We start from the raw sequence: 12,302 nt of genomic DNA, 5'->3' as shown, positions 1-12,302 counted from the left end.
ACTCACAAATCAATCAATGTGATACATTACATTATCAAATTTTAAAAAAAATGATCATCTCAATAGATGTAGAAAAAGCTTTTGACAAAATTCAACATCTGTTTGTGATAAAAACTCTCGACAAAAATGGGTATAGAGGGAATGTACCTCAACATAATAAAGGCCATGTATAACAAACCTACAGCCAACATTATACTCAATGGTGAAAAGCTGAAATCATTTACTCTGAGACCAGGAACAAGATAAAGATGCCCACTCTTGCCACTTTTATTCAACCTAGTATCAGAAGTCATAGCCACAGCAATGAGAAAAGAAAAAGAAATAAAAGAAATCCAAATTGCAAAGGAGGAAGTAAAACTGTCCCTGTTCACAGATGACATGAATATATATATAAATATATACACATATATATAAAATATGTATATACTATATAATTTATATACATATATAAATACATAGAAAATCCTAAAGACACCACCGCAAAACTATTAGAACTCACCAATGAATTCAATAAAGTTAATATACAAAAACTGTTGCATAGCTATACACTACCAATGAACTATCAAAAAGAGAAATTAAGAAAACAATCCCATTTATAACTGCATTTAAAAGGATAAAATACCTAGAAATAAATCTAACCAAGGTGGTAAAAGTCCTGTACTCAGAAAACTATAAGACATTGATGAAAGAAATTGAAGCCACACAAACAATTGAAAAATATACTGTGCTCATGGATTGAAATAATTAATATTGTTGAAATGAGCATACTACTCAAGGCAATCAACAGAGTCAATGCAATTCCTATCAAACCCCAAAGGATTCTTTACCAAACTAGAACAAGCAATTCTAAAATTTGTATGGAAAAACAAAAAGACCCAGAATAGTCAAAGCAATCTTGAGAAAGAAGAACAAACCTGGAGGTATCACCCTCCCTGATTTCAAACTACACTACGAACTACAGTAATCAAAACAGTATGATACTGGCACAAAAAAAGACACACAAATCAATGGAATAGGACAGAGTCCAGAAAGAAATGCACACTTATACGATCAATAAATCTATGACAAAAGAGGTAAAAGAGGTAAGAATACGTAATGGGGAAAAGACAGCCTCTTCAATAAATGGTGCTGGGGAAACTGGATAGCTATATGCAAAAGAATCAAGAGGGTATTATGCTAAGTTAAATAAATCAGGTGAAGAAAAAGACCAATACTGCATGATCTCACTTACATGTAGAATCTAAGAAAACAAATAAACAAACAAAACAAAATGAAAAGAGACTCATAGATGCAAAGAACAAATGGGTGGTTACTAGAAGGGAGAAAGGTGGGGAGGTGGGTGAAATAGGTGAAGGGAATTGAGAGATACAAACTCCAGTTATACAATAAATAAGTTACAGCATAAGGAATACAGTCAATAATATTTTTGTATGGAGACAGATGGTTACTAGACTTATTGTGGTGATCATTTCATAATGTATTTCAATACATACTGTACTGTATGTATTCAATACATACTGTACATACATACGTACTGTATTTCAATTAAAAAATATCTTGCAATTTTTAGATGATTTGAAAATAATGATGATAATTCAGGTCAAGAGTCACAATATGAAAGCATAGTCTTTTAAAAAAAATGATGCTGCAAAAGAATAAAGTTGAACTCCTACTTCATACCATACGCAAAAATTAAGTCAAACCAAGTCATAGACCTAAATGTAAAGGCTGAAATTATAAAATGCTTGGAAGAAAACACAGAAGTAAAACTTCATGACCTTGTGTTAGGCAATAGTTTCTTAGAAACAACATGAAAAGCACAAGCAACAAAATAAAAGATAGGTAAATCGGACTTCATCAGAATAAAACAACTTTTGTATTCCAAAAGACATGATCAAGAAAATGAAAAGACAACCCACAGAATGGGAGAAAATATTTTCAAATTGTATAACTGATAAGGGTCATATACAGAGAATATATGAAGAGCGCTTACAACAGTAAAAACACAAATAACAATTTTAAAATGTGCAAGGGATTTGAATAGATATTTCCTCAAAGAATAAATACAAATTGCCAATAAGCACATGAAAAGATACCCAGTATCGTCAGTTATTAGGGAAATTCAAATCAAAATCACAATTCAAATCATACCCACTAGGATGGCTATACCAAAAGACAGATAATAAGAAGTGTTGCTGTGGATGTGGAGAAACTAGAACCTTCATACATTGTTTGTGGGAAAGCAAAATGGTGCACCCATTTTGGAAAACAGTTTGGTTGTTCCTCAAAAAACTAAACAGAATGGCCATGTGACCCAGTAATCCCACTCCCAGGTATATACGTGAGAGAAATGAAAATGTATGTTCCCATTAAAATGTGTACACAAATGTAAATAGCATTATCCTCATAGCCAGAAAGTGAAAACAATCCATGATAAATAAACAAAATGTGGTATAACCATATGATTGAATATTATTTCAACATAAAAAGTAATGAAATATTGATACATGGTACAACATGGATGAACTTTGAAAACATTATGCTAAGTGAAAGAAGCCGTTCACAAAAGTCCAATTAATGCATCATTCCTATTTTTCTCTTTATATTAAATGTTCATAATGAGAAAATCTATAGAGACAGAAAAAGTTTGATTAACGGTGAGGGTGAGAGCAGAACAGATGGGGAGTGACTGATAGTGGGTACTTTCTGAGGTGATGAAAACATTCTAAAATTAGATAGTAGTGATTGCACAACTCTGTGAATATGCTAAAACTCACTGAATTGTACACTTTAAAATGATAAATTTTATGATTGTGAATCATATCTCAATGAAGCTGTTATTAAAATAAATCACAATAATATAGATCTGTAGTCCTTATCTAAAATGTTTGAGGGACTTCCCTGGTGATCCACTGGTTAAAACTTTGCCTTCCAATGCAGGGGGTGCGGGTTCGATCCCTGGTCAGGGAGCTAAGATCCCACATGCCTCGCAGCCAAAAAACCAAAACGTAAAACAGAAGCAATATTGTAACAAATTCAATAAAGACTTTAAGGATGGTCCAGATTTTTTAAAGTCTTTTTAAAAGACTTTAAATTTTTTTTTTAATTTTTAAAAATTCTAATAAATAAATAAATAATAAAATAAAAATAAAATGGGCGAGATGTGTTTTGGAGACTATAGAAAGGTAATATGTCCCATGTCTACCATAATTACATGACACTCTTAGAGGAGTATAGGGGCAGCACATCAATACTTCACAGCAAAATCTTATCAATATTGACACTGACTAGAAAAATAAATACTATATAAGTAGTACCTTGTCATTTCAAAGATGGTTTGCCTCCAATTAGTTTGTGAAAACTTAGAAAAAAATAATTTTTCAAAACTTTTGTGTTTTGAAAATGTGAATAATGGGTGTTGAAGCCTTATAATGATGATGATTAATATTAGTAATAATAATAATATCAGCAGTTTCCATTTACTGTGTTAAGCATGGCGCATGCATTATCAGAAATTCTCATAATATTCCTGTGGGATATGTACAATTAACCCCACCTGGGAAAACTAGGTTTTCTAATGATTAGGTGACTTTTCCAAGCATGCAGTTAACAAGGTAAGGGTAGAGATTTGAAATCAAATCTGTCTAATCACAGAGCACACTCACTTTCCTCTACAGGGAAGAGTGTGTTCAGATCATTTATCTGAGATATAGACTTTACATCTGTAAAATGGAGAAAAGAAATTGGGGTATTGTTTATATATCCCCCTCAGAGGAAAAAATGTTATAAATATAACATAAATGGGTATATCCCAAGGCAACTTTTGCTTCATGAAGTTATAAGTCATAACATTAAAGAATTTTAGGGAGTGCTGTACTTGAAAAATTTAAGAACCATTATTCTAAATACTAATCTGATCATGTTGCTCTACAGTTCAAAAATCTGAAATGGATCCTCATTGCCCACAAGATGAGAATTGCTTTGCACTGACATTTAAAAGCCTTCTTGGCCTGGGCTAGCAGGTCTTATTGCCTCAACTCCAGCCACTTTTTTTTCCAAATTCTGTTCCAGCTACTGAATTTCTTACATTTCCCAATCACATGACCCTACTGACAGCTTAGTGGCTTTACAAATCTTATTCTCCGTGTTACCTTAGCCCCAGACTTAACTACCTTAAATTTACAAATATCCTTCAAAACCTTGTTTCAAGGTCACTTCTTCTGAAATAATTCACCTATACTTGCCAAACAAATACTTGATTATTACATGATTGACATACAACCTACTTATTAAATGTAGTACATGCTTATCTATCTCTATAAGCACATAGAATTTTGGCATACAATAGTAAAGTATTCACTTTTTCTTCTTACAGTATTGCAGTATTAACTGATTTTTGTCTTTGGAAGTGATATTCTAAAATCTTTACATGAATTTTCTAAAGCACAGAGGTGAAAAAGAGAAAATTTGGATTATTAAATATAAAGAATAATAGATTCTTGGTTTTAACCCAAGTCCATATAAGACCAAAGAGTTGCTAGGGTAAGTAGAACATTGAAGGGCAATAACTGAGTAAATCTGGGTACCGTGAATTGAAAAGAAAGTTTCAGTCTTATACACTAAAGTCCATATATATAGTTTAGGTTAGGAGTTGCAAAGTTTTTCTGTAAAGGGCCAGATCATAAATATTTTAGGCTCTGCAGGTCAAGAGACAAAATTAAGTTATAACTCAATTTTGTCACTGTGATTTGTAGTGCTCTGAGAAGCAATGCAAAGCTACTACGAGAGCACCACATTTACATCTCTGTTGCAATTACTCAACACTGCTGTTTTAACACAAAAGCAGCTATAGACAATATGTAAACAAATGAGTATAGCTGTGTTCCAATAAAACTTTAATTATAAACAATAAAGTTGGAATTTCATATAATTTTCACATTGCAAAATATCATTGTTTTGATTTTTTTCAACCATTTAAAAACATAAAAACTATTCTTGGTTCATGGGTCCTACAAAAACAAGCCAGATGTGGGTGGGCTCCAGGTCATAGTTTGCTGAGCTATGGTTTATTTTTTAATCTATTCATACTCTTGAATTACCAGGTTTCATCTCTGGCATAAATAAATCAAAAAATCACAATGTTTTATTTAAATTTACGTTGCTGTTGCTGAATTAATTTTTACATTATATATCTTCTCATGCAGTTTTTTTTGTTACATTTGAATTTTTAACTAGACTTAACGTAATTATTAAAGCCACCTCTATATTCTAGGGCTCTGAGATATATCATCAGTTTTGTTTGTTTAATACACCATCACTTTTGTATTTATATTGTATCAGCTTCTTATAAATTATTGTCCTTTTTCCCCCCCAAAGCAGAAAGTATGTAGTTTAGAGTTCTTTATATATTTAAGAGTGGTTTTCTGTCGCTGTGTGTGAACAAGAGATTGCATGGAATTTTGTTTTAAACTCTAAAAATGTTGCTCTGTTGTCATCTCGTATTTAATACTACAGAAAAGAAGTCTGAGACCAGCTTAATTTTTGTTTCCTGATAATAATATGCAATTTTTTCTCTCTCTTTCTATACATATGAAATTTTTTTTTCCTTTATCATTATAATTTGAAAAAAATTTTGATATTGTGTCTCTGAGTTGTTACATCTCATATAAGAAATATCCTTTCTGCATACATTGGTCATTTTTTAGTTAATAAAACTTTTATTTCCTGTTATCCCTTTGTTTGTTACTTTTTTTCAAATGTTCTGTTCTCTTGTTTAGGAACAATTAGCTATTTTCTAGTCTCTCCTTCAGAAATTCCAAATGTTCATATAATGGACTTCATCTTTCTCTCTTTTCATGCATTCAGTATTTCAGCTAGGACATTTTTTCAAGTCTATTCTCCACACATTAGATTTTCTACTGTAACATCAGTTCTGCTCTTTACTGCCTCAAATATGAACTTTTAATATGTTATTGTGATAGGCAGAAATGTCCCTCCTCAAAGATGTCCAAGTCCTAATTCTTAGAACTTGTGAATATGTTACCTTACATTGCAAAAGGAACTTTGCAGATGTGATTAAATGAAGAACCTCCTGGATTATCCAGCTGAGTCTTTAAATGTTGTTAAGTTTTCCTAGTTGTGGTCATAATGTATTTGACTACAAAAGAATAGTCAGAGAGATGCAATGTTGCTGGCTTTGAAGATGGAGGATGGGAGCCATAAACCAAAGAATGTGGGTAGCCTCCAGAAGCTGGAAAAGGCAAGGAAACAGTCTCTCCCAGAGCCCCCAGAAAGGAATGCATCCCTGCCAATACCTTGATTTCAGCCCAGTAAAACCTATATCAGACTTTGAAATACAGAAATTATACAGCATGAATATAAAACTAATACAGTTCTCACATTTTTCAGTTTTTTTGTCCTCTTTTTGTTTTATCTTATTCTCTTCCTAGTGTCACTTAATTGTTGCTCTTTTTATATGAAGTTCTCCTATCCATAGAGGCTATGCATTCTTGCATGTGTTAGATATCAAAAAATTCCTTCAAATATTCTTCCTTAGCTTAAAATTCTTCTCAGATTTTCACAGGTATGCCTATGAGTATTCTGCCAATTTCCTTTTCCCTGGTTTTGTGGGAATTTTTTGTTCCACTTTATTCATTTCAAATGCTGAATTTATCCAGAAAGTCCTGGCATTGAAAGAGCCTGTATAGATCATTTCTACATAGCCCAGTGTTTTCCAAGTGTGTGCATGTGTGGAGGGTGAGGGGGATGTTGAGGGAAGGAGAAGAGACAGAGAACAGATCTCTATGAACAGAAAAAATGAAATCAGGAACTGGGATATGCTTTTTAAAATTATACCTAAAAAATATCTAATATACTCCTGCCCAGAAAGTTTCAGTGCTATAAACTGCTATAAGTGAATCACTGTGAATAATGAGAATTTTCATAATACTCAAGCATATTCTTCAGAAAAAACTGGTAGAAAACAATAAATCTTCAACTCTTTCTATTCACAAATAAGGAACTTGATGCCTGGAGACATTATAAAACCCAACAAATGATATCTCTATTGCTGGAGCCAAGTCTAAAACTTTCAGTCCAGTGCACTTTCTAGCTGGTGTAGGTTATAAACTGTAATCTACAATTAGGATTTTGTCACAGGTATCCATATAATTTCTTATTCTGTATCTTGAAATATTTGAATATTTTAAAATTCAAAGTATGTAAAAAATGCTTTTTGTATTAAACTATCTTCCCTTCATTTCCCCAAAATTTTAAGTTGTTCAATCTAATTGGTCTGCTGTTTTTGCACTTTGTCCTACATAATACTACTATAGAAGAACTAAGCTACTTTATTCCTGCTTCATTCTCCATGTTTATTGGCTTGAAAACCATGAAATTGAAAAGATCCTCTCATTTACAGAACTGTCTCCACCTTCTGATTCAACACAACAGAGTTTGTTAAACCACTGAGTACAGAGTATTTATCTTTCTATTGTTAACATTTCAAAACTAAAAAGTAAGCTAAGAAGTCATCTTTTCTTTTTGATGAAAATATATACCTACTCACTATATTGTTGCAAAGATACTTAACACTTGTACCATACAAGAAAGAATTAAATGTATAAAATAGGGGTGAAAAAAATTTAGCTCTAGGAGCCTATGATTCTTATATGTTCAGTAAGGATATATTCAGTCTTAAGGATATTAAATATGATGAACTATGTATTGCTATTTTCCATTAACGTAATTTTAGTCATTCTGAGAGAATACCAAAAAATAACTACATTCTAAGCAGTGTTTTTATTAAGACCTTCACATTTAGAGTCAAATCTATTGATATCAAAAACATGGTAGATACTCAATAGATGAATGGATAAAGAAGATGTGGTGTGTATATATACAATGGAATATTACTCAGCCATAAAAAGAATGAAATCTTTCCATTTTTGACAACATGAATGGGCCTAGAGGGTATTATGCTTAGTGAAATAAGTCAGACAGAGAAAGACAAATACTGTAAATTACCACTTACATGTGGAGTCAAAAAAATAAAACAAACAAATGAATATAATGAAACAGAAACAGATTCACAGAGAACAAACTAGTGGTTACCAGTGGGGAGATTGGAAGAGGTAGGGGCATGATAGGGATAGAGGACTAAGTGGTATAAACTACTATGTATAAAATAAATATGCCACAAGGATATATTGTACAACACAGGAAATATAGCTAATATTTTATAATAACATTAAGGGGAGTATAATCTATAAAAATTTTGAATCACTCTGTTGTAAACCTAAAACTAATACAATATTGTAAATCAACTACACTTCAATTAAAAAAAATAAAAAGAAAGAAAAAACATGGCACATATGAACAAAGACTAGGGTGAAAGTTGGCCTAGTTTCATGTTTCTATATGGAGGAACTTCCACTGGAATAGTCTGGAGATGATTTTGGCATTGGAGTAGGGGAAGGAAAGCTTTCATTGAGCTGGTGGACCTCTACATTATACAATATTCAGCATCCTTAAATGTCAGGGTCCTAAAAGCCAGTAGCTTTTAAAGATATCATAATAATTTAATAACACCTCCACATATTTCAAATGGCCCAGAGGTACACTCCAGGATGAAAAACCAGAGCACTAGATTAACAGTCCTGGCCTCAGATCCCACTCTGTATTCACAGCTTCCCAACAGGGGAGTTACATGATCCGTAGCTGAAATCCTTTGGCCCATATTATTCCAATGGGTAGAGATAACCTGTTATAAACCTGTGAACACTAGGGGTTTATCTTCTTTTTCTTCCTTCTCTGCCCTGGATCATACAGACCAGCAATTCTGAGTAAGTGCATCTGTTCTTTAAACTGAAATTTTCTCTCACTGGACTAAAGTCTAGGTTCTGAGAAAGGGAGTGGAGCTAAAAAGGGGAAGGAAGTTCTAGTACTCATTTTTGGTCTCCCACTGAAAGCACTATGTCCAATCAGCTCTGTAGTAAGGAAGCAGATCTTGCCAACTCCACCTGTCTGTTTACAAATTCGAGAGAAGAGCTATTATTTATTGAGGCCCTAAAACTTTAATTCCATTAGAATTCTTGCTATAATCAGTTTGTCTTTATTCTAGTTTCTCCACTAGAAATGAAGTGGGTTGAGTAAACAAAGGAATAAATATTAAACAGTTCGAATAAAATTATAAGTGCTAAACAAACAATCAGTGCTCCTAAATACTCTTATGTTTATTACAAAAGCTATATATTTTTCCTTTTCATTGTTTTCTCTGTCTAATGATAGTATCTACTACTGATGCCCACTTTTACCGATAAAGCTAGATAAAGGTACATTAACAAACAAAATATCTCTATTTCTAGCCTTCCATTTTAATACAGAAAACAGGAAAAGAGCCAAAGTGGAGTCAAACACAATATTTTTTAGACATGGGAAATTATAATGTTATAAAAGATCATTCATTTAAATTAAATAATTCTAGTAGCATACACTAAAAGTAATCAGCTTTTCTTTGTCCAAAATGGACTTTCATAGAAGAGAGAATTACATAAATAAAATTTTACATTTTCCCAAAATATTTGACAATAATTTATCTTTTACTTGCTTAAATATAAAAATATTCTTTAAGAGGATGATCAAAGGGCATCTGGAATAAAATACAATTTACATGTTTTTGAAAGACAGCAACAGTTTATTGATCATTGGTAGCTCATGTTTGTTAAACACTAAATACAGAAAAGAAAAGAAAAGAAAAAGGATTCACTGAAGACCATGAACTAAGGTAAGCTACAGTGAGATGCACTGTGTAAGAAAGGAAAGAGACCCAATTCTGCTCCCAGCCAAGTAGTTTTGGATATAAATTACTCACTCTTTGGAGTGAGGTAAGGTGGGAGAGTAATTTCCTTAACCCTCAAGAAGTTGATCAAAAACAGATGTTCTTTATCCAAGGTCCACTTATGCTTGTAATTGTGTTTTTTTCTAAGGGGAGAGTCAATGGTATATGACACCAAAAAGGTCACTCATCGTTGAATTAGAAAGTACTCTTTACCAATTCTTTCAGGCTATGAATATACTTGAAAAAAATCTAGTGGTGTCAATGGAAAAAAATATATATCATGCAAGACATTTCAGGTACTAACAAGAACTAATACAGAATCAACAACAGAGATCATAGAGACAAAAAGATAGATTAAAAGTGTAATCAATAACAGTTTACATTCGTGTAGATCATTACTTTAATAACTTTCACAACCAATTATTCCTCCTTACTTTTTAGAAATAAAGGGCACATAAGTATCTCCACTTTCCAGATGAGAAAACAGTTATGAGGGTTACTGCCCAAGGGCAAATATTTCCAAACTCTGCTACATTCCTGACTTTTAGGCCAGTCTTCTTCCCAGTGGTAACAAGTAGTACAAGCTTCCTTCTTGGGGATTTATACAGTAAACCTAGCAGAAGGAAGTAAAAGCAGACTCTTAGCTCCTTTGTATTTTCTCTCTGGAATGTTTGTTCTGCTGTAATCATTAAATATGGGACAGTGACGCAAAAGAGGGCTTTATAGGGTTAGTACCACCCTTCTCCATAATAGGGTCCGAAAGGGAGATCATATATTAGGGCATGTCCAATAATGAACTGCCTCAACTTCCTGAGAAGCTCATTGAGCTCAAACAGCAGCACCAATTAAAAAGAATTCCAGGTGGAAGATATCAGATCTTCTATCTCCCTCTTCCTAGTCATCCACATGGACACCATGTGGGTTCAGGGATTCACCAAACACCAGGAAAAGACCCATCCCGCCCCACCATCCTGGCAATAAAGCCACCTCAGGCTGCCTGAAGCCCTTCTCTGCACATGTTTTGGTCTGCAAATACTTGTTCATTTTAGAAGGGGAGTGAGAAAAAATGTTGAGAAGAGTAACATGAGAGAGGGAGGCCTGAGCGGGAACTATAGACGCAGAGATCAGGACAGTGAAATTAACAGACGCGAATTAACTGACAGCACACGGGAGCCAGCCCCTACCCTAGTGGAAGGCCTTGGGATGTGGGTGGGGCTACGGTTCTAGGGCCCAGCAGCCAGCGCCAGACACGCTGGCAGGGCGGGAACCGCGCGTTCCTTAGCAACCACGGCGGCCACGCCCACCCACCGCACTAATCCCGCGCCCGCCATCCCCACCCCCACCGCGATCTCCCTGCTCTCCGGGAAGGGTCCTTAAGTTATTACCGTACCTACTGGGTTTCCCGGTCTCTGGGTTCCTCCTCTTCCAGAGCCCCCCCTCCGCCCAGCCCGCCCAAGTGCCGCTCCCAGGGGCGGATCGAACGTCTCCTAAACGCATTGGGGGCCCACTAAGGAGGTGCGCCTGCTTTCAGTCCCCGACCCCGAGCTTCCCGGGCAGGGCCTCCCCAATCCCCTCGCCCTCGCGGGACACACACACCTTAGCTCAGCCAACGCAAGGGCCAACAAACTATGTGTCCGGCTGGAAATGTTGCTGTCCACGGTCCTGTCACTCAGAGGAGGGGGCGGGACGAGCCTGCTGCACACCCCTACTCCTAGAGGGCGGTACGGAAAAGAGGCGGGGCTCGACGGAAAGGGGCGGGAGTAGCCTAAACTTGCGCTCCAATTGGTCATTCTCTCTCCCGCCTCTGCGCGGGTCCTGGAAGGAAATGCGCGGAACCTGTGGCATTTCCTTTTGACGCGATTCCCAGGCTCTGATACCTGTCTCACAAAGTGACCGCGGAAACTGAAAATAAGGACTGCGACTTGTTTTTCAATATAAAGCACAGAAATACGTTCTTTTGATTATTGAACTTTTCTCACGTAACACACATGCACACATACCATCCACACTCTGGGGGGGCATCCCTGGATGGAAGAATGAACTGTCTGAAAACGATGTTGTTTGCAGATTCAAGCTTTTAACAGATTAACCAGTTTAGGAAAGGTGATTCCTGAAATCTGACCAACAACTAAGATTTGGAGATATGTCCAGGTACCCAGTCTTCACACCTACAAAATTGGAATGAAATATTGTTATTAGTTATTATTTGCAAAGCATCTGACAATTGAATGATTTATATCTTATATAATCCTCAAAACACCCATTGCGAGATGTTATTATCCACAGCTTAAGAACGAAGAAACTGAGGCTGTGAGTGACGTTTATTCAGTCGTTCAACACATGAAAAAATGCCTGCAGTCATTATTTTTATACTGTGATAAATTGAATTCAAATTTCTTTAAAAAAATTATGTGACTTCCAATATAATTTTTCTCTTGCTGAAATATAAGTCACTTTTCTCTAG

General features: G+C 35.0%; 1 protein-coding gene across 2 annotated transcripts in view; it reads right to left on the bottom strand.

Moving 5' to 3' along the window:
- TRIQK (triple QxxK/R motif containing) overlaps positions 1-11,588 on the bottom strand; it is a 96,871-nt gene extending 85,283 nt beyond the window's left edge. The window contains exon 1 of one of the 2 annotated variants that reach the window (XM_030760089.2): positions 11,435-11,588. The gene's annotated coding sequence lies outside the window, so the exon portion shown is untranslated. The remainder of the gene's footprint in view (positions 1-11,434) is intronic. The other variant, XM_022584808.2, reaches the window with a different exon arrangement.
- Between the last annotated feature and the right edge of the window lie 714 nt (positions 11,589-12,302).

Source organism: Delphinapterus leucas, chromosome 17 (assembly GCF_059928025.1).
Source record: "Delphinapterus leucas isolate spDelLeu-1000000601 "Yukka" chromosome 17, BTC_Dleu_Yukka2, whole genome shotgun sequence".
In the NCBI taxonomy this organism is placed as follows: Eukaryota; Metazoa; Chordata; class Mammalia; order Artiodactyla; family Monodontidae; genus Delphinapterus; species Delphinapterus leucas.
Note: the sequence above shows the minus strand (reverse complement) of the source record. Positions and strands in the feature narration are given on the sequence as shown.